Consider the following 22,115-nt stretch of genomic DNA (forward strand, 5'->3'; position numbering starts at 1 on the left):
ATTTATAGAGGAGTTGATTCACAAACCTCTGGTAATTCAATGAGCCTACTCTGGTGCAACTTACTGTTCCCATCAACAGGGATTCAGTCACAGACTGGGGCCAACATACCTTCTGCACTTCAGGAGACATCCTAACCCACTCTATTTACAGTCTGTTACATTGTCTGTGCTTGTCCAGATCTCTGTTTTTAAAAAAATTCTTGCAAATGGTGCTCTGTGGCAGGGAGGAAGCTATCATTTGATTACATGCCATCGAGTTGATTCTGATTTATGTTGACCCTTTCTAGGGTTTTCTAGATATAAAGTACTCAGAATTGGTTTACCCATCCCTTCTTCTGGGGGAACTTCAGGATTTTTTTAACTTGCCCAAGGCTACACAGGCAGGCTTGTTTCCTAGGATGCACAGTGGGGAATCAAATTGTCCGACTTGAGAAGCTTCGGAAGGCTATGCATCACCCTAATTCTGTAAGCTAGACATTCAAACAACTCAAAGCCCATGCTACAGTCATCCTTCCACAATCACACATGCACGCAATCCAAACAGTATGATAATATTAGGACATGGAACGAAGACAAACGAACAGACAATCATAAAACTCATTAAATGCAGCATGCTTGGTTATGTAGTGAGGAATGGAAAGTACAGATTGTTACAACTGATCAAGGTTAACAAAAAAAAGGAGGAAAGGAAGTTCAGGAAGAAAAATCACGTTATTGCTGGAAAAAAAAATCACAGAGCTTGATTTGGATGCAATACACCATCTTGAAAAGATTATGCACCCAAAGTCATGATGATGTCCAAATTCCAGTAGGAGAGGAACAGGAAGAAAAATACTGATTCAAGTGTCATAGAACAACATTGTTGGGGCTGTCAGTTCTACAGCAGTTTCTGAACTCAGAAATAAAAGTAATTAATAGAAAGAATATGCATTGTTGAAAGAGCTGTAGATATCAGAGTGTCCAATATATCCAAAGTCCTTCCTTCCTTCCTTCCTTCCCTCCCTCCCTCCCTCCCTCCCTCCCTCCCTCCCATCGGTCTTTAATGTTTTCTTTCATATGTTCACACTCATTGAAACCCACAACAAAGATGACATTTGTCATCTATGCCACCTTGAATTTGCTCCATTCACAATTTGTGGTCAGTAAGGTGGTTTTTAAAATATGCATCCAAAGCAGATTTCATGGTAATTAAAAAAAACTTCAGGGAATACAAATAAAACTGTGGGCCGTGATTTGTAAAATCAAATTCTGAAGCTTCACGTTTCAGTGGTCAGGCTGTTATCATTCAGAACAGAAGGTCTTCACATGGCCATAAAGTTGACTGTTTCATACTAAGAAATGATTAAAACTGTTAAGAGGTTTAAATTCACATCTTCAAAGTTCAGCATTCTCCTGTGGTGACATCGCGCTCTCTTCTCCTTCGCTTTGTGTGTTTTCTGATGTCAGTCTTTGATAATTCTCTAGGACTAGGTACCTCTAAGCAAGAAGCAAATAGAAACATTTCCAGCTTAGGTCCCTTCCTTCCTTTGTCCATTCCACTTCTACAGCTATATGTTTTGTTACCTAGGAAATGGCAGAAAGAGGAATTGTTTGGCACTTGCAATAAGTGTTGGAGTTATGGGTGTATATTAATTGGACGCACCCATTACTTGACCTTTCTGTAAACATTCAGAATTTGATAACGCCTCTTGAAGAAAATATTTGGATTTGCTGTCTGTCACATTTACTATATATTTTTAAGCTCTGACTCAGAGGCATCACACTGGCACAATATATATAATTTAATGGTATGTAACACAAAAAGGGGTTTTCAAAAGAACTGATTTTTTGCAGACAAACTAGTATATACCTTTTTACACCATTAATAGCTGAAATGAAATATTGGAGTTACTATATTTGGGCACAATCCTGTTAAGGAAATGTATCCTTAATAGGAGAGTTAAGCAAGTGCTTAGTTTATCTCTGTGAGATAAATGGGACCTAGGAGAGTTTCATTTTGGCTGGACTTCATCCAAATCCGAATTCTTGCCCAAAATAATATTGTTCTTTTCAATCCTTTCCTTACCACATGAAACCCTGGAATCCTACCCTGGGGGGGTCTTTTCAAGCCTCTGTAACAGGTTTTAGGTGGCACGAAGGACTGTGTGAGAGAAGGAGAAATGGTTTCCACCATGTGCTCACTGACAGTGCTGGATAGTGGCCTTTGTCTATATGGTGTACCCCAAATAATTCTGCCATGAGACAGTGCTTCACCCTCAAAGTGCCACACAACTTTTTGCTGTTGTTTTCCTGCAAGATTCAAAATCAGTTTTGTTAAGCACAGGTGAGCTTTCAGGCCCAGCAGGACCCTTTGTCAGGCTGAATATTTCAGAGCTTGGGACAAGGGGAAATACTCCAGAAGTCACCCTGACTAGCTTGAAATATCACTTATGTCTTTGTTCCCAAGCCAAATAGGAGCAAGATGCTCCACCAAAAGGCAAGGAGGAAGGGGCCAGATGACTGGCAATCCTTTGTGGGAAACACAGTTGGTCCTGGATTGCTGATACTCCAAGGTAGCCGGCTCAAGGTTGACTCAGCCTTCTATCCTTCCGAGGTCAGTAAAATGAGTACCCAGCGTGCTGGGGGGGGGGGATGTGTAGCCTGCATAATTAACTTGTAAACCGCCCAGAGTGTGCTTGAAGTGCTATGGGGCGGTATATAAGCAGCACACTTTGCTTTAAAAGAAAAAGAAAAAGTAAAAGATACTCCAAGCTGATGCAACCAGGTTGTCCTTTCCATTTTAGGACATTATTTTAATTCAGATTATGACACTGCAGCATCTGTTCAGGGTGAGTTTTAAGATTTTAGTAGTCCAATACAAGTATTGTCCACTTTTGTTTTTGAAATGCATGCAAGGACCACTCAGTGTCCCTCCCCCCAAAAATGTTGAGATTTTGATATGAAAACGTATTAAATATTAATGTTGCATAGTTAAATGTAAAATAGCTGATTTTACCTGAGTCACTGTACTGATCGTATTCAGGTGTAGGTATCAAGGATTAAGACTTAATTTTGTACAGCTGTGATACATGATGAAACTTGGAGTAACAGAAAATGAAGTAATGTATTTTCTGATTGGTCACAGAACTGTACATAAGTCATGTGTAAAATGAACATCTTTATCTGCTGTAAGTCAGATCCCTTTTTCCTGCACTGTGTGTTGCTTCATGTCATGTTATGCTGCCAGAAGAATGTCTATTCTCTGTGTATATATGTAAATAGACTACGTTGTTGGTTTTACTCTCTCATTGTCATAGTGTCATAAGTATCTCTGCTAACCAATATCTCTTACTCTGTTGATGTTATGAGAATGCATGTTGTAATCAAAATTCTCAACATCCCCCACTTTCTATCAGCTTAATATATTGTTCAGATCCATACGTGTCAGATATTCAGACTATTTTAAAAGTGACTCTGTTTAATTAAGCACCTTTGTAAAAGAAAAATGCCCTGCACTTGTCCTTTCCCTTCTGAATTGTTGCCAGCTGTTTCTATTTCATCCTTGACGGATTCCAGCTGTAGTATGAAACTTGCAGACTTGAATGGAGGCAGGTTGGTCTCTTGATTCCTCATCTCTTCTTGCCACTCAGATCCAATCTGTTATATAAAGTCCATCATTAGAAGTGGAGATCCATCAGTAATCTAGAAATGTGCTTTAGGCCAACCTTTGTGACTGAACAGTTCTGACAGACAAAACTAACAGATAATCATAAAACAAAGCAATCTAATTTATCAAATTACAAAAAGTGTGGAAAAAAACCAGCTGTGACAATCAGATCTCTACACAGCACTCAAAGCATTCCATCCTCTAGGTTATCTGCGACATAGCCCTTCTTACACCATTTATAGCTACAGTGTTAGGACACAATACAGTTAAGAAAATGCATGCTTAATAGGAAAGTTAAGCAGGTGCTTAGTTTATCTCTCTCTTAGTTAAATGGGTCATTGGGTAATTAAAGATAATCTGTCTCACCAATGAGCACTTCCAAGCACTCTGTTTGTCTATAGGATTCCCTGAAACCAGTGGTACATATTTCAAAGTACCTTGATGCAGAAAATATGTTCTTTTCCCTCCAAGAATGGTCAACTATATGCTCAGGAAGATATGCAGATCTATATAAATGTAATCAATAAGTCAATTAAATTCATAAGATTAAGACACCATTAACTATCACCTTTACCTTATCTCTTAGTTTTCAACACTGTTAACCTAAATTGAGATCTATGTTTTAGATCATTGTTAAGTTCCTCTGGGAAATTTACCACTCTTAGTCAAATTTCTTAGTTTGTAAATTATTTATATGAAAAGCATTGTAATGGCGGAACAATCTGTTTGTTTGGATTCTCACAAAGGTCTGCCTCTGTCTAAAGCTGAGCTGTAATGCTATCACTTACAGTTAATACATACCCCACAGTACTTCCCAACCACATTAAAAGGCTCTCTGCTATGACACTCTTTCTTTGCTTGAAGGCCATTGTGCATTGGTCCTTACCTAGTCTGCCCCTCATCATAATCACCATCATTATAAAAGCTCTTCATACATCTCAAAATGATTGGCTCCCAAAGATGAGGTTGCACAGACACTCAAATGAATGGATGTATTTGTTTCTGGCATAATGTAGCGTGTGTGTGTGTGTTTAATCTAATTTTGGAATGAGCTGAATACAGTGTTACTCTGAGATTCTGATTAAATTCAACAAGTCCTGCTATTTTAACTCGTTTAAAGATTTAACTCATTTTAAGGGAGATAGAAACATACCAGATCTCAGATTAAAGTCATCTGCAAAATATAGACAGGTTTGTGTTGTTCATGTTTCTTTGTTCATGTTTCTTCTTGCTTTGTAGGCAGAGGGAGGATCCTAAAATTAACAGATGAGAAGATCAAAAAATTTTTTTTCCAAAAATTGCCATGTAGCATTCATGCAAAGTGGCTATGGGAAAGACTAACAGTAGAATTGCTTCTATGTCTGTTGAATCTCACTTTCTTTGCTAACGTCCACTGCTTATGAATCAGATTACGGGTGCCAGGTTTTATGGCGAGATTTGCAGTTGCACTTCTTTTGGTCAGGTCAGGTCAGGAACCTTTATTGGCATATTGCATAAATTAAAACACAATAAAATACATCTAAAATATTCAACGGCTAACAGGTGGCAAGGACTAGCCAAATGTGTATTTAGGGCTCTTCATTCTGCGAGAGCATGCTACGACATCTCTGCGTATACGTATCTAGCAGTTGACAAGGTAAGTTCCTTAATATTGTCACTTAAAAGATGTTGCATTTTCCTCAGATCATCCCCTCCGGAATGGGAGGAGAGGAAAGCGCTGAAATGAGACAGGTGAATATCCTTTTACAGAATGCAATAAAATAACATATGCTGCAGAGATTCAACCTCTCCCTGACCACATGGGCAGACTCTCAGTTCTGTAGGTAAAACCATATACCTGCCCTGTGCTAAGCTCGATGGTACTATATTGCACCTGGCAAGAGTAAATGCCCATCGGTCTTGTGGCTGTTCTAACTGGAGAAATGTCAGAAAAGCTCATAGATTCCAGATGTCTACATGGAGACTACTGACAGCTTTGCCTGCCCTCTAAGTGACTGGCCCGCTTTCAGAAACAGCTGAATCTGGGACAAAGAGTCTCCTGGAGATTCTTCTGCCATTTGAGCAAAATCCGGTTCAAGGCTTCTCTGCTGTTCTCATCTCCATTACCATAAACCAGTAGCACTCGCCCAGGGATGGCAAAGAGTTCATTTTCAATTCATTTTTAATAATAATTCCCCAAGATTCACAACTTTCTTCATATACACAATAGAAACAATATGAGATATAAAAAAACAAAAGCAAAGCCTAAATGTGAGATGAATTAAAACAGTTTCACCCACCTCAGTTGAAGGAAAGGAAGGCACGGCCTTGAGTTTGCAACCGCTGTGAATGACAGGACATTCTTGAGGTTGCTCAAGCGTAGGGTTGCCATGGGTCGGAGTTGACTTGACAGCATATAACAACAACAAGCTGAAGGCTTTGAGTGCTTAACTCTGGATTGTATGTCTTGCTTTTAAAACTCTTTTCTTTATCACAGGTGCCTCAGCGTTCACATCTGTGTGGTATAGGTCATGTATAACATCAAAAAAATCAGTTTGAGGTGTCCACCCCCTGCTATTTTCAGGGCTACCCATGCTATTCAACAAATAATTGAACCTCGTTGTCTCTTTTCCCCCCGAATATCTGATTTTGGAAGTAAAATAGGAAGAAAAAGAGCATTTTTCTGCTTTAGTGTTCTGGCTGTGAAATGTAAGTTGACTGAGGCAACTCCCTTCTTCAACTCTCATGGAAAAAAAAATATTTGTGTATTTTTATTGTTGGTGAAGGGACCTGTGGGACTTTCCATTATAAATTTTATTCCAAGAAGCTGAAAAAAATTAAAAAATGAAGTTTGCTATTAGTCATGGTTAAAATGCAAACTGGAGATAGTAGCCACCCAGTGCAGAAATGATTCGGCTGGTCATGCATATTGTATACCATCACTGTGTGTGAAAGCAGGACCATTTGTTGGCCAGTTCAAGCTCCCCAATGATGTGGACAAGTCCTAGGTGTTCTGCTTTCTTTTCAGTATCAGGCAAAGACCTTTTACAAAGGGTCCAGGCTTTTATGCAGTCTTTATGCTGGAGCCGTCTCTGTCCTTGAGTTTGTGTGTTTGTGTTCTAAAAACATGTGCCTTGTGTTTGGAGGACTGTTTTTGCTGTGAGCTGCTCTGAAAATCTTCAGACTACTAGAGTAGGGTATTAATATTTGTAATAAATAAATACACCATCTGCAGTACAGTAAGTGGCCCTTAAAACTGGAATAGCAAGCACTAACAGCAATAATTCACATTGATACAGTACTTTACATACATTAACTCAATAATCCTTACAGCAATTCTGCAACCTATGTCTTTATTAGTACTGCTACTTTTGCTGTCCCTAGTACCAAGATTACTATTCCCAGCATTTTGGAGATAGGGACGTCATACCAAAAACAGCTTTGTTTTGTGTGTTTCTTCTGGAATTTTTAAATGTTGAAAGGTGGTGTGCAGATTTTGGAAATAAATTAAGACTGCCTCATGATTTTATGACATTATTTTGGATGAGATTTGAATTGCGATTTCTTGCTCATAACACACACTTTAACAGGACATTTTTGTTATTTTCGACTCAGGACAAGTCACCTACTTCAGTGGAGTCTACTTAGAGATGGACACAGATTGCAGCTTTACGCACGAATCCTGTGTGTGCCATTGCAAAGTGGGGCTTATACCTGGAAATGTAAAGCGACTGCCTATGAATTAGCCTTAAAAAGCAAATGAATGCTTCAAAAAGGGCAGGGGAGGAGGTTGAGGGTTCAATTCCCCACTGTGCATGCCAGAAGAGCCAGCCTATGTGGCTTTGGACAAACTGCACAGTCCCAGAATGCCCCTAGAAGAAGGAAATGGTAAACCACTTCTGGGTGCCAGATGTTTGGAAGCTTGGCCTATTCCACAGAAGAATGTGCATAAATAGTATCATAGTACTATGTTGTGAGAATCATGGATAGTAAATTATATGTTTCATATACAGAGCAACATAATGTATCCCATACATATCCACAAGTAATTTTCCAGTCCAACAATAGTAACACTTATCTCTTGTGACTTTTTAAATTAAAAGGTGACACATGAAATATACAATCTCATCCGGTTTAAGGGTATGAACATATCATCTTAATGCTTTTGAATTAAATTGTGTGATGCTAGAAAGCTGACAAAATCTGAAAAACGTTTTCCATGTGATGGCTTCTTCTCAATAAGTCATGAGACTGATTTCACAAAGGTGTGAGATTCATCTTACAAGGCACTATTGGTCTGGGTGTTTTAAGCCAGCATCATAATGTTGTTGTTGTTTTAATTGGCCATTCCATGGACAGGATGGCAGGAATGGAAAAATGGGTAGGGTGTGTGTTTTTAAGGAAATGTTTGCATGGAAGAGTGCTTTTTTCTTTGTTAGTTAATCTAGAAATATTTCCTAGAACTGGTCAGTGCTTTTGAACAGCAAAGGTCAAACTTAAAGGTGACAACTGCAAATGTTTCTGTTTCTAAGTTCTTGCTTGCTGCTCATATAACTAATTTGCTGAGGAATAATCATGGCCCCTTCTTCACATCAAGTGCAGCTAAAAACTTGAATGGAATTGAATAATACAAGAGTTTTAGTACATTGTACATGCCAAACAACTGACAATACTGAGGAAACAAGCCTTATATATGTGCTGCTAAAACAAATTTCATAGTTATGAACATGATAAATTTCTAGCTTCAAACCAAGCTAAGACCAATATGGGAACCTTTTGGCATGTCATGAATATATATAATAATGTGAATTAAAATGCACATTTTAATTCATCTGGATCTTATCTGTTATATCATGTAGCATTAACTGTTTTGAGGTTTTGCTAAGAGAATGACAGTAAGAATACTTGCCCAAATAACTTGTGATAGAAAAGCTTACTCAAGGTTACAACGAGAAATAGAAAAATCGCACATTTTAAGCTTTTTTGTAAACAGAAGGCAAAAAACCCTATGTTTTTTGAAATCCTTTCAATAGTTTTACACATATTTTTAAAAAATAAAGGGAAAGATCTGCATTCAATGAGGAGCTGGTCTCAAGGTAATTCATCAATTACCTTGAGAATAAACATATAATAAATAAACAAGTGAAATGTTAATTCTCTATATTTCTCACAGCAACAAAACAATCAGAGCTTTAAAGGCCCAAGCTGATTTCCTAATTATTATGCATTCAGCAATTCATGCAACACGTATTTTTAAATAAAATAAAGGCTTTGGTACATACCTTCAAAAGTGCTGAACCCCTCTGTTACGGCTCACTCATTGTCTCTCACTGAGCCACACTGAATGCTTTAGTAATTTGTGCTGACCAAGTCTAGAAGAGATCTTAAGTGGGAAAACTATTTGCATATCTTAAAAGCCAAAGAGTAGTGTGTTACTTTATAGCTTTCCCCTTTGCCAGCGGAAAAAGTGAGGTGTTTTAATTGGAATAAAGATTCAGAGAGTGCAAACTCTTCCAACTGTAACTGCAGCTCTTAAAATGTTCCTTAAATCTTTAAAAAAAATGTATGCAAGAAATAAAACCAGGAATATTACTTAATCTGTTGTTAAAAATCCAGTCTTGAGTTAAAATGCAAAAATTACTTGTTTTAAACAGAATGTGTTTTATTGCCCATAAGAAGTTTTTCTATTTAAAGGTGTGTTTTTTTGGTCTTGTCTGGCATCTTCTTGCCAAAGAAAATATTGTACTTCTAAAAAACAAACAAACTGCTGAATGAAACTTGCAAATAGAACCACAGTGCCTTTATCTATCAATTTTCTAAACTCTGAATTGGAGCAGCATTTATACCATGGTGATATATAATCTGACTATGGAGATAAATCTCATTGGTTGGGTAGAAATAATTTTCTCTGACTTCTCACACCATGATCAATATTTAGGAGTGGGAAAGTTAATTCTTAACACTATATATTTTTTTAAAAAGCACCTGAGGAAGACAGGTTCCCCAGGAACTGTTCAAGCAACCTGGCTCATGGGTGCCTCTATTAGCAAAAGTGTTTTATTGAATAAACTCCTCTGGGAATTCATCACATAGTTGCTGGAGTTTGGATACCCTAATTCTTTCCAAAGCACCAGATATGAAATAAAAGTTTACCTTCAAATAATAAATTGACCAGCCTAATAAAAATGACAGGCAGTGGTAATAGTGTATCAGTCTTTAGACTGCATGTTGGAATTGAGGTGATCAGAATAAGAGTCACCTTATTCATCTTGCTGTGAGATATTACAGATGTGAACAGCATTCCTGTTGTCCACAATGACTGAAATCCTGTTGCTTTGTTATGGAAAAGATATAGCATTCAGGTATAGCATTCAGAGTCATTTGTAGGTGGCAATTGACAAATCTCTACCAGGATTCTTGGGTGCACATCAAGCCAGCCCCCTTGAGAATTTCAGTGGGGACTTGTCAATTACTGGCTATAGATGACTGAATGTGACATTTTTTAACCTTCCACATGTGCTACAAAGGAACGGGATTTCGACCAATGTCTTACAAGCCAAGGAATTTTTCAGCCCTGTGGATAAGAATAGATCTATTGTAAGATTGTTTAGTAACTGAATTCAGATAATGTAAATAATGTCATCATATGCCCATGCTCATTCCTAAAATATACTTTTTCAGATCTCTCAGGTCCAGGACCACGGAACATTGAGACTAAGATTCAACGCACCACATGGAAACAGCCTTCACAGACTTAATTTTTATTTCTGCTCTTCACACTTCTAAGACTCAGATATACAATCCATTCCTGACAAAAAATAAAATGTCTCTTTAATTGATATCTTGTTTAAAAGAGAAGAATTTTGGTCTCTGGGTTTAAATTACAGATTGGATTTATCTGTTTTGTGGTGGTTCTACGAACTGCTGGTCTTAAAAATTCATAGGCTGAAATCTTGTTGTGCATTTACACCAAATACATCTGTTTTGGAATCTAACTACTATAAGTTAAGAAATTATGTAGACATGTGTTGCATGCCAAGTTGCACGACTTAGTGTGTAACAGAAAAAGCCTATGTAGATTTCCTATCTGGAAGTTACACTATTTGCATAATTGCACCGACAGGCTTTCAGGCATAAAATCAGAATTATAAGTAGGCATGGACTGGAAAAATTGCAATTCATTTCAATTCATGATTTGTCAAGATTGACAAATTATGAATAATGAATTTATGATTTTTTTCTGATGAATCAACAAATCAATTTGTGGATTCATTTTGTCTTTAAAACCATATAAAATGCCCCTTGCAGGCACCAAGAGACAGCAAAATTGCAGAGAAGCTTCCCCCGATTCTCTTCTACAAGCCCTCCAAGTTTGGTGAAATTTGAGTTTTGGATATTCAAGTTATACACCCACAAAGTGGGTCCGCCCAGGAAAGCACTTTTTAGTAGCTGGTTTGAGGGAACACAATCTTCACCAAACTTGGAGGGCTTGTAGAGAAGAGTCAGGTGAAGCTCCTCTGTGGTTTTGGTGTCTCTAGGTGCTTGCAGGAGTGTTTTATAGCTCAACAAATCAGTGAATCAAAAATTGCTAAAATTAACTGAATCATATTTGTCAAAGAGGAATACGAATATGAAAGTGAATCAACAAATTAGTTATTTTTTAAAACATTTTTTTATTTGTTTCTAAATTTGTGCCCATCTCTAATCAGAATTATAGAGCAGGAAGGAACCCCGGGGGCCATTGAGTCCAGCCCCCTGCCACAGCAAGAAAATTTATATTTAAAATAACTTTTTTTTTAAAAAAAATTGGCATGTCCTATAGGCATTTGTGCCTTGGAATCATGGGGTGCTCCTTTTTCTTTCTGTTCCTTTGTTGTTGTTATCTGCCATCAAGTTGCCTCTGACTCATGGAGACCCTATGAATAAGAGATCTCTGAGATGTCATGTCCTCAACTGACCTCTTCAGTTCTTGTAAATTCAAGCCTGTGGGTTCCTTCAGGGAGTCAATCCCTCCTGTATTTGGTCTTCCTCTTTTCCTGCTGCCTTCCACCTTTCCCAGCATTATTGTCTTTTCCACAGTATTCTGCCTTCTTATTATGTGCCCAAAGTAGGATTATGGTTCTTAGCATCAGTATAATTATCAGTGTAAAGTCTTATGCTGGTTTTGATTTCCTTGTAAAATGTAATTTTTCTTTTCAATTTGTGTGTTGTTCAACATGTAAAAGTATGTTGTTCTTCCAATTTTGCCACAAGCTTTCCTCAATCATCTTGGGTTTACTTCATAACATATGGATTCTGCGTTAGTATATTTTCATGGCGGGATTTTATGCAACGTTTCTTGTAAATGGACTCACTGAGTTCTCTGGGGATTATTCTGCTTGCTGTGCACAGGCCTGGTAAATCAGTACACAAAGATAATTTTTTGAGCTATTACATCAACCAATCAATATGTTTATTATGATCATATGATCTGTTCAGATACACATCAATTTACACACAATACAAAGAATACCATTTTTTAAAAAAGCAATGAAAGTTAAGGCTGTTACATTTTTAGGTTTGAAGACAATCTCTGATGCAGCTGACAGGGCAACAAGAGGAATTTCCCCCCTAAAAACTAGCCTACTGATTCTCAACTATTCAGACACCACCTTGAAGGTTAGAACTGCTCCTGCTGCAGAAGGACTGAAGGAAAGCTATATCCTTGCTTCCTTTCTTGTTCAGTATCTCTATAAATCATATTGATTCTTTATTCAAAGAGGATAGCTCACCCTTCTCCAGTAAAGGTAAAAGAAAATTATTGATTTTACTTTATGCTGCTGACTTAGTGCTTCTGTTTAGGAGATAATATGCTAATTGCTTGCCTTCTTGGGCTATTTTTGTTGCAAAGTTCTGAAATTTCTGATAAAATTATCTTTTTGCTACACAGTAGAAGTACAGAGATCTACAAAGGAGAATAGCTGGTTCCCCAAAATCTGTCCCTTTCCCATTAAGTAGCATTAAAAGTCTCTATAACTCACTCTGAGATATTTATAGGAGAAAGAATTTCAATTGCTTGAAATTGCAGACTTGTATTTACTTCTTTCTTTACTGCACACATACTAGCAGCCAATCAAATAGATCAACAGCAAAAAAAACCCCAAAAAACTATTGCAAACCAATGAAAGAAAGGGATAGAACGCTCAGCAGAGAGATGTGGCTGTCTTTAAATTCAAAAGCTGGAAGGATTGATTGTTTAGTGCTAAATAGACAGGTAATCACCCCAGCCCAGAAAAGTCCCTACCAATCACTCAAAACTGCATGCAAGGTTGTAAATAAGGCTCCAACAGTTTTTGCTGCAGGGATTTTCTGACTGAATTATGAAAATTATGGTCCCACATTTTTGATGCCTCTGGGATTTTGACTCCCAAACAACAATGTGGCTCTTACTGTCGCTAAGCATCTTTAGTAATGGGATGCAAAGATATCACTTAGATAAGACACACATTTTAAAAAATACTTTCCTTGTTCTCAGAGGTGAGTGACTATTCTCAGTAATAATCAGCTTCTGTTGGGTCCATAAGGGAAGGCAACTGTCGCCAGTTTTTCAATTTTCCGCACTGTTTACTTACAGAATCAAAACCTGCAGTTTCTGTGCAGTAAGGGAAGCAACAGCTTTGGGTTTTTAAGAATTGAGCAGGGCTGTTAAGGACATGGAATTCTGGACCTCACTCATTCATAGGGTCACGATAAGTCTAATATAACGTGACGGCACATAATAATACACACTGTCTTATTCAATTGTATTATATCTGAAAATGAACACGAACACATTACTGTACCAGGTAATTGAAACCTGTGCATACTGATCAAATGCACTGTCACAAAATAATTTCTTTTATCAAATAGAATCTTGATAGAAGTGAGGAAAATTTGGTCCCTACTTCTGCAAAGAGATATCAAAAGTTCTTGATTCACACTTGGTGGATTTTAATTTCAATACCAGTAGTAGAATTAAAGCAAGTGTCTAACTCAGATAGTGCAGAGTGCAAACTGTGCTTGTGCAAAATGCGGTACGTTATCTCTCAGAGGTAAATTTCACTGAGTTTTAACTTCCAGATAAGTTGGCATCTGATGAAAGATTTTCAGTTTCACCTGGCAATTGTTATAAAGTCTTCTAACTACCTTCTGAGAAATATATAATTATTTTTCATGTTTTGAAGAGCAGTTTCCTAACCCTTTATGGCATATTTCCTCTGGGACTATAGCGCAGTGAAACATCATGTAGCTCATTTAACAATAAGGAGAGTTTGACAATTAAAGGATACCCAAATAATTCTGAAGTAAGCTTGCTTTGATATAATTCAGGGTGTCTTGCATTATGACCATTTAAAAAGGACCCCCAAACTCTCTTTACATCGTACACCCACCTGTGTGCAGAGAATATCAGCTAGGCAAAGTTTCAGCCTTGTTTACATTGTTTTGTTTTGCATTTCTGATGATGATTGTATCTCTGACTAACCCCATGCTAACTTGTTTAGGAATAAATCCCACTAAATAGGTTGCAACTGACTTCAGAGTAAACCAGTCTGGGTTTGCTTGCTGTAACTGTAGAAATAGAACCTAAAGAGAATTTTCAGTTTGAAGCCCGAACTGTATTTTTATAAGTTAAAACTATCTTTATATTGAAAGCTTTCTGTATTTAGTATGAAAAAAACCTCCTGTCACTCAAAATGGCCTTCAACTTTCATGGAGGTCTGTGAATAAACGCTTTTTAAAAATAAGATTCTTTTTAAAAAATATGCCACTCAATAGAGGATTCATCACATTCATAAGAAGTGATCTCAGCCATAACAATAGTTTTTTTTTCTAATTTCTTATAAATCATTCATTCAGGAACTGTTCTGATAGAAGGTGGAGCAAACTTCTGTCCTCAGGTGAAGAAACAGATTTGAAAAACTCTATTAGAGGGATTGAATTTTAGATTTTTTAAAATATGTTGATTTGTGTCCATTTGCTCCTTTTCTTCAGGAATATACGCTGTGTTGATTTCTGGTGAAAGGGGAGAAAGGGGAAATCTTCTTTTTTAACAAGGACTAGAATCTTTAGCAATTGTCAACTTTCTCAAATGGATTTTGATGCTGATAAGAAAAAGGATAATGATTTTCAATGGTTCATTGTGAATATATTAGGTTTACACAGACAAAACATGCATGAAGTGCAATTACTGCTAGTGTTGCTGTATTAGTATGAACGTTAATAGCATGTTTGTTTTTGAAATGGGTTATGCATTCTGGTAAATGTCTGCTTTAATCTTGTCATCTGTGCATCACTTGTCTAAGTACTCTCATTTAAGATGCCATATCTCTTCTGGTAGCAATAAAGGGGTAAAGCAACATTAATATTAAATAATTAGAAAAACAAAAGGGGAATGATTAAACAGATTTACATAATTGAAATAACACTGAGTCGCAGTGGGAAATCGGGACAATGTTGTCTCCATTCAAAGTAATTCATAATTCAGATTTTTAATTATGGCATATTCATTCATTTAAAGATGATTCTGGATGAGAGGGCCACTAATGAAATACAATCATTAGCATCTAAACAAAGTAATTTAGAAAGTCTCCTTTAGGGGGAAAGACTTTCTAGAACATCATCAATCACACAAGATATGCAAAAACAAGCAATTAAGCCACATACAAGAACTACAACAACCTTATATATCGGCAATGTACACATGAAAACACAACTGATTACAATGACTAGGCTAGGATAGTGTGGTTAATTTGTATTTTACATTGCAGTACAAGGGGAGATTGTATCAGGGAGGGACGAGAGCATCCTTTCCCCGTGCCAAGTGAATTCCATGTCATTGACACAGGCTTCTTAAACAAAGGACTGCGATTTTGCTTTATTGTCCAGAACTCAGCATCAAAATCCCAGGAGCACAGATAAACTGAAGGCAAACTATGTATGCACTGTCCAACCTTCTCCCTGCTGTCTCCCGCTCCCCGCTCATGGCCTGTTTGGTTTGGCTACATTGCAAAGGCAGGATTAGCATGATATTTTATTGAAGAAGCAGGTGTTTGCATTAGTTTCTCATTAATTACTCAAATCCTGCTTTGGGCTTGGGTGGACAAAGTCCCTCGGAAATCTTAAATGGTCACAAGGGTTCCTTCCAGATACATAATTACAGTTCATTAAACATGCAGGAACCATCAATGGAGGCTATAATTCCACATGACTTCTAATGCCTGTGTACAGTGTTTTGTTAAATGATACATAATAGGACTAGATTTTTGAACACCCTTTTCTTCTAGGCTCAACCATAATCTTGTTGAAAACCCATACCACTTTTGTTTATATATATATGTATGTATATAAAGAGGAGGCTGGACTTCCCAGCTCTGAATACAGGGATCTTTTCTTTGGCACCCTCTGCTGTAACTGTCAGAGTTGCCTTTGATAGCTACCCGTCTCAGGAGCCAAAATATGTTCTATTGGGTACTTAAAGGACAAAAATACTGGTTAATTTTCAACAGTGCTCCTTCATTTGACTTTACAATTTACAGCAGTGAACATTAATGCGAGAATAGCTTGGTCGAGGAGGAATTTAAAATTAGAGCACCTCTTCTCATTAGCCCTAGCAGCCTGACCCAGGGTGAACTGAAAAGTAATTTGCCGCCAGATCCTCATTTTGCTGCTGTTATCACTCCTTGTAAATGAAGCGCGGCAATTTATTGTAGCACCTCGAGAAGTCAAGAACATAATGTGTAAAACACATACAAAAAAATCTTCCTTCACATTCATTAACACCCATTGCATAGAGGCTGTTCACTATCCCCTCTAATGAAGGAGTGGGGAGACAAATCTTAAATCTAAAGCTTTCTGTTATGTGAAGAAGCAAGTCCTCTTCAGGCCATTAGATGCTGAGCTGGACTGAAAGAAAGAAAGAAAGAAAGAAAGAAAGAAAGAAAGAAAGAAAGAAAGAAAGAAAGAAAGAAAGAAAGAAAGAAAGAGAGAGAGAGAGAGAGAGAGAGAGAGAGAGAGAGAGAGAGAGAGAGAGAGAGAGAGAGAGAAAGAAAGAAAGAAAGAAAGAAAGAAAGAAAGAAAGAAAGAAAGAAAGAAAGAAAGAAAAAGAAAGAAAGAAAAAGAAAGAAAGAAAGAAAGAAAAAGAAAGAAAGAAAGAAAAAAAAGAAAGAAATGGTGATGCATAGGCAAAATACAAAAATAGATAAAGGAAGAGACTTTGGACAACTCCAAGCATCAGTGAGCCATCTTTTGGGGTGTATGTGTGTTAATACAGTATATGTTTTCTGCAGTCACTGAAGAAAAAAAATCTATATTTTGATCTTGCTGCAGTTACTGTAATGTTCTGGGAGGTGTTGTAATATTCAGATTTTTCATATTTGCTGTGATACTATGTAGCATGATAAAACATTCTCTTAAAAAGGAATATAATCTGCTCTGTTCATTCGTGTTTCTGCATGCATATGTGTATTTGTGTGTGTGTGTGTGAGAGTGAGTGTGTATGAGAGAGATTTATTTATAGATATATACACACACATATTGGAATGATGTTAATGTACTTGATTATGTCAATTGGTCCCTGAGGAAATCTTTTGCCTCTGTGATCCACAGCTGAATTTATGGCCCTCTCTGTTCACACTAAATCTTGTAATATTAGGAAGTTGCAATAAACAAATTAATTCACACCACTGGCAAATAACAAGAGACCTTAAGGGGAGCTACTCTTGTAGCAGGAACCAAGCAGAATTGTTTAGTCAAAAACAAGTGCATTTACCTTTTGTGCTAAACAGAAAAGCAAAGCGTCACTGCAGGGCCTGTGCATGTCAAGGATATGAACACACTTTAAAAAGAGGAGGGAAGTGAGGTTCTGCAGCTGGTACACATAATGCAAATTTGCACATACCTGCTTATCTAGGGTTCTTTTTTTACTTTTGCTACCTGAGTTCTGCACTGGAACAGAAGCACCATGCAGAAAAATGTCCTTTGCATCACGCAGCAAAATGTCATGGGCCATCCAGATCATACTGAGCAAGGGAACAGGACATAGACAGGCATGTTGATGGCACTAGAAAATCCAGCCTGTGGGGGCCACAGATTTGCTGCACCATGGGAAGACCAGTATTGTGCCGGCGAATCAGTGGTGGGCTGTTTGTGCATCCTATCCTAGCAACACTTGGCAAAAGCTCAAGATTTATTTGTCCAGAGTTCATTGAAAATAAAATCAAATTTGGACAATGGTCATGCTGGGAGCTGTAGTCTGAAAAAGTAACTTTTCCCATCTCTGGCACAGGAAAGAAAATGGAGGAGGTTCACAAAAGTCTTTCAGGGGGTGGGGAAGGCCACCATTTTGGCACCATCAAAAAGCCTCTCTTGCTAGCAGCCCTTTCTTACTTCACTTGACAAGAGCATCTGGAAAGGTCCTGATGAATATCTGGTGAAGAAGACAATTTGTAAGGTGTCTTAATTCTGAGTCATTAAGGATTTAAAAAATCAAAACAGGTGCAGAAATGCAGTGGGAGCAAATGCAGTTTTTAAAGTGTCATTACAATATTTCAGCATTGATTTTGACCAACTTCAGTTTTTGGATGATTTCTGAAAGCGGCCCTCATAATCATCATCATGTCTCATCAATTTGAGAGAAAGCCGAGTCCCATTCAGCTCTGCAGTTCTAAGATGATTATTCCAACCCTTTCCAGGATTTTCAAAGCATGAAGCATTCAAGTGGGGTCCTAGTCTTTCCTTTTGTTGGAAGTCTGACACCATGCAGCTTGCTCAAGTCCACATAGGCTGGCTATTTTTCTGGAAGGCACCATGAGGAATTGGGCCCTGGGCCCTTGGGTGACCCTATCTGGTGAGCCCTACAATATGTAGTTACTAAGGTAACTATAGCCAAACTTTCTCCACCTGTAGAAGGTGAGATCTGGCTACCTATAATGTAGGGAATTGTCTCAGGCTTGACCATATTGGACTATACTTTTGCTTCTCATAACTTTTCTATTATTCTAAATAGTAACCACGTTTACAACTGGAGGCATCTTGGTTTTTTAATTGCAAACTGAATTTTATATTGTGCTCTGACCTACTGGTTCAAGCAATGAGTGACCATATTTTTTACTAATGTCTTCCCACTTAGCAAACAGCAGGAGCCTATTATGCATTGATGACAATATTCTGTTCTGCTGAATTCTTCTCAGTGAAGTGGTAATCATTTACAGAAAACAGAATTAATTGTTTTAGAAACGATATACGGGTAGAAGATATTGGTATAGACAGCATGCCTTATCTTTAACAATTTGAAAATTTTAAATATCTGCTCCAAAGGACACCATGTAACAAAATGTGCATTATTTAACCTTTCTTGAGAACTTTGTGATGATCTGACATTTTTTATTCAAGATGGAGTTCACCTGTTTATTTTAAATACCTTCTAAACTGGATTGATGATTTCTTTGTCCTTTTAAAAAATTGAATTGGGAAATTATGATTTTATATTTTGCAATGGTGCTGTTCCATTGAGAAGATGTTTGTTGCTACCCAAAACTGCCATAAAAGAAGAACAAGTAGGTCCTACATCAAATCAAGTCTGAACTATCTCTGCAGTTGAAGTGAAGCTGTCCAACTTTAAGCACATCATGAGAAGGCAATATTCTCTGGAAAAGACAGTAATGTTGGGAAAGGTTGAAGGCAACAGGAAAAGGGGAAGACCAAATATGAGATGGATTGATTCCCTAAAAGAACCACAGACTTGAGTTTTCAAGAGCAGAGCAGGGCTGTTGAGGACAGAACATTTTGGAGAGCGCTCATTCATGGGGTCATCAAGTCAGAGGTAACTTGATGGCACATAACAAGCTAAATAGAGACCCAGTAGGAAAAAGAAAGACTGTATCAATGAAATTAAAGAGGCAAACAGAATTTAGATAATTGTCTGAACATGGGCTTCCCATCCTACACAAACTCTGTTATTCTTTTTTTTTTAAACCAAAACATGCTACTGGTAACACCATAGCAGTAAAAGTAGGAAAATGGGAAAGAATTTTGTATGATTTTACAGCTTCAAAGAAAGCTGTAAAATCATACAAACCTCCTGAGACTCATTGTAAAAATTCCTTTTCCAAATTCAGCCATGTGCAAGTTATGTGGAGCTTTTTGAAGAAATAGACAATGCACCAAATAATGTACACATTTAAAAATGTGAGTGGCTGAGAATGCCTACAATTGATATAGATGTGTGTGTGTGTGTGTATGTGTGTGTGTTTGTGTGACTATGTATATATATGTGTACAGTATATATATATATATAGTCAATTGTAGGCATTCTCAGACACTCACATTTTAAAATATATATATATGGCTTTTTGCTTACACACATATACTGTATGTGTGTGTCTCTGTGTGTGTAAAGGTGTAAAGGTTTCCCTTGACAATTTTTGTCCAGTCATGTTCGACTCTAGGGGGCGGTGCTCATCCCCGTTTCCAAGCCATAGAGCCAGCGTTTTGTCCGAAGACAATCTTCCGTGTTCACATGGCCAGTGCGACTTAGACACGGAACGCTGTTACCTTCCCAACGAGGTGGTACCTATTTATCTACTCGCATTTGCATGCTTTCGAACCGCTAGGTTGGCGGGAGCTGGGAGAAGCGACGGGAGCTCACTCCGTCGCGTGGATTCGATCTTACGACTGCTGGTCTTCTGACCCTGCAGCACAGGCTTCTGCGGTTTAGCCCGCAGTGCCACCACATCCCCCCCCCACACACAAAAGCAGAATGCTTTAGCTGATGGTGACAATGCATACATAAAGTAACATGGCTAAATAAATGTGTGCATCAGGAAAAATAGGTTGACATTGGGTGAAAAGAATTTCAAAGCCGAAAAAAATAGTCTTACAGCCTGATACAAAATAAGGATGGAAATTAAAAAGCAAGTGGGCGTTGGAGAAATGCAATGAGATGGCTGGGCTGGAGAGGGATAAATGGAGTCTCTAGGAGTTCTGTTTGTCCTTTGGTGCAACCCTTGCATCCAAATGGCATGTGGACTTCAAGGAACCCTATTTGGTCCACTTTTTATAAGTGACTTTCTTAAGAGGGAATGCACTTACGTGTACACATTATGTAATGAAATGTCTGGCTGGGAGCCTGGTGGCAGCCTGACAGACAGACATACTTTATACATAAATACACTTCTTTCTCTTGTCTTAAAGGGCTGATCAAGAAACTGCCAAGCAGTTTAACCACTCTGCTATGAGACTCCTCATGCACAGCACTTAACCCTGAAATGGAGAGTGATCTGAATTAGGCTTCTAAATCAAGCATGATATACAAAGGACATTCCAAGGTAAATAGACATCTTCCATAATCACAGCTACAAAGTGTTTTAAGGAGCTGATATACTTAAGTAGTCAGGAAAGTATATTTTCAGCATAGGGAAAGTAAAGGAAATTTTCAGTATAGGGAAAGTGTTTATCAGAGTCTTCGTGAAAGAGGACAGTTGGCCACTATCTCAGTCTTCAGTGCCACTTTCCCCTTTGCAATGCCTTAGCCTCCAGAAAGCATAGTATGGGGCTCTGGATCTGCCTCAACAGGATCCTGAATTAAAAAACAAATCAGAACAATTTGTATGAGTTCCAGCTCAAGGTGGAATGGCTACATTTGGTTATGCAACTGAGCAACAGGGTCCAAAGTGACCTGGACATCTTAAAAGAAGGGAGGAATGCCAGGCAATGGCATCTCCAAAATCTCCATATAAGGAAAGTATGATAGTGACGTGGTCAAAAAGGGCAAAAGACGAGATGGGCTATCTTCATTAACAACTCTGTGGCAAGAACTTTACCATGATTGCCAGAGCAAATTGCTTGCAGAGTGGGGTTGGGTGAGGTTCCTGAAGTTATAACAGTTTAGTTATAATGGTTTAGCACAGTAGGCAGCAGGTCCTAGAGAGGGTGATGATGGGTCTGAGTTTGCTGTTGATAGTCCTGAGCCTCTGTCCCTCAACTTCCCAGCGTTTTTGTCTTAGAGTAGCTGAGCATGATTCTCTCTTTACCTTTTTCAGCCATAATTTATTTTGTGGGCTTTGTATGCATTTTTGGTAGGCAAACATATATTCTCCTTTCTACCCACCCCAAATGGCCCTAATTGTTGGATGTCCAATTTAACGTCTCCATGTTGAATATTTTTTTTTCCAAAATGTCTCTTTCTTGCTTGTATATATGCAATTGTGTATGCAATTGTTTATTCATCTGAATTCTCCCAGGAAGCACATTTATTTTTCAGAAAGCACACACATTATTATAGTGCACATTTAATTCATATGTGAACACAAAGTACAACAAGCAGCATGATCATTTTGACTACCCATTTCATCCATCTCTGTGCGAACAAATAACTATTTTAATACCTAATCCATTCTCTCTATTATTTCAACTCATATTTCTCATTTACAAGTTCAGTTGAATACATTACCTCTATATCTGACCATTAGTTTAA

At 37.8% G+C, this 22,115-nt stretch overlaps 1 long non-coding RNA gene across 2 annotated transcripts; it reads right to left on the reverse strand.

Annotated features, from left to right (window-relative positions):
* Positions 1–1,303: 1,303 nt before the first annotated feature.
* Positions 1,304–18,513, reverse strand: LOC110083500 (uncharacterized). 2 transcript variants are annotated; one of them, XR_013544662.1, is made up of 4 exons: positions 5,926–18,513; positions 4,800–4,899; positions 3,470–3,636; positions 1,304–1,563 (listed from the first exon to the last, which is right to left on the reverse strand). It is a non-coding gene; the product is annotated as an uncharacterized LOC110083500 (long non-coding RNA). The 2 variants fall into 2 exon arrangements; XR_002301300.3 differs by lacking the exon at positions 1,304–1,563 and having other exon boundaries at positions 2,388–3,636.
* Positions 18,514–22,115: the final 3,602 nt, after the last annotated feature.

The sequence above is a fragment of the Pogona vitticeps genome, chromosome 1 (assembly GCF_051106095.1).
Source record: "Pogona vitticeps strain Pit_001003342236 chromosome 1, PviZW2.1, whole genome shotgun sequence".
Classification (NCBI taxonomy): domain Eukaryota; kingdom Metazoa; phylum Chordata; class Lepidosauria; order Squamata; family Agamidae; genus Pogona; species Pogona vitticeps.